This window comes from Crocuta crocuta, unplaced genomic scaffold (genome assembly GCF_008692635.1).
Source record: "Crocuta crocuta isolate KB4526 unplaced genomic scaffold, BGI_CrCroc_1.0 scaffold475, whole genome shotgun sequence".
Lineage (NCBI taxonomy): Eukaryota > Metazoa > Chordata > Mammalia > Carnivora > Hyaenidae > Crocuta > Crocuta crocuta.
In genome coordinates this window covers 1,560,453-1,560,960 of record NW_027529518.1, presented here as the reverse complement: position 1 = coordinate 1,560,960, position 508 = coordinate 1,560,453, and positions in this window count along the sequence as shown.

Here is a 508-nt window from a genome sequence, read left to right as displayed (position 1 = left end):
TTGTTTTATTGCCTAATAGATGTTCTATCCTGAAGAATGTTCCATGTGCACTTGAGAAGAATGTGCATTCTGCCTTGTTTTGTGCAAGTGTTTTATATACATATCTGTTAACTTTAGTTGGTTTATAGTGCGATTCAAGATTTCTATTTCCTTATGATCTTCTGCCTAGTTTTTCTATCAATTGTTATAATTGAGGTATTGAAGCCTTTGACTGTTGTTGAATTGTCTAATTTCTCTTTTCACTTATGTCAGTTTTTACTTCCTGTATTTGGGGCTCTCTAGGGGTATGTGTGTTAATACTTGGTATATGATCTTGGTGTATTGACTCTTTTATCAATATAAAATGTCCTTCTTAGTGTCTAGTACTAATTTTTGCCTTGGTGACTATTTTATCTGATATTAGTGGAGTCACTCCAGCTCTCTTATAGTTGCTAATTGCGTGATATGTATTTTTCCATCCTTTGACTTTTAATCTATTTGTATCTTTAAATATAAACTATGTCTCCTT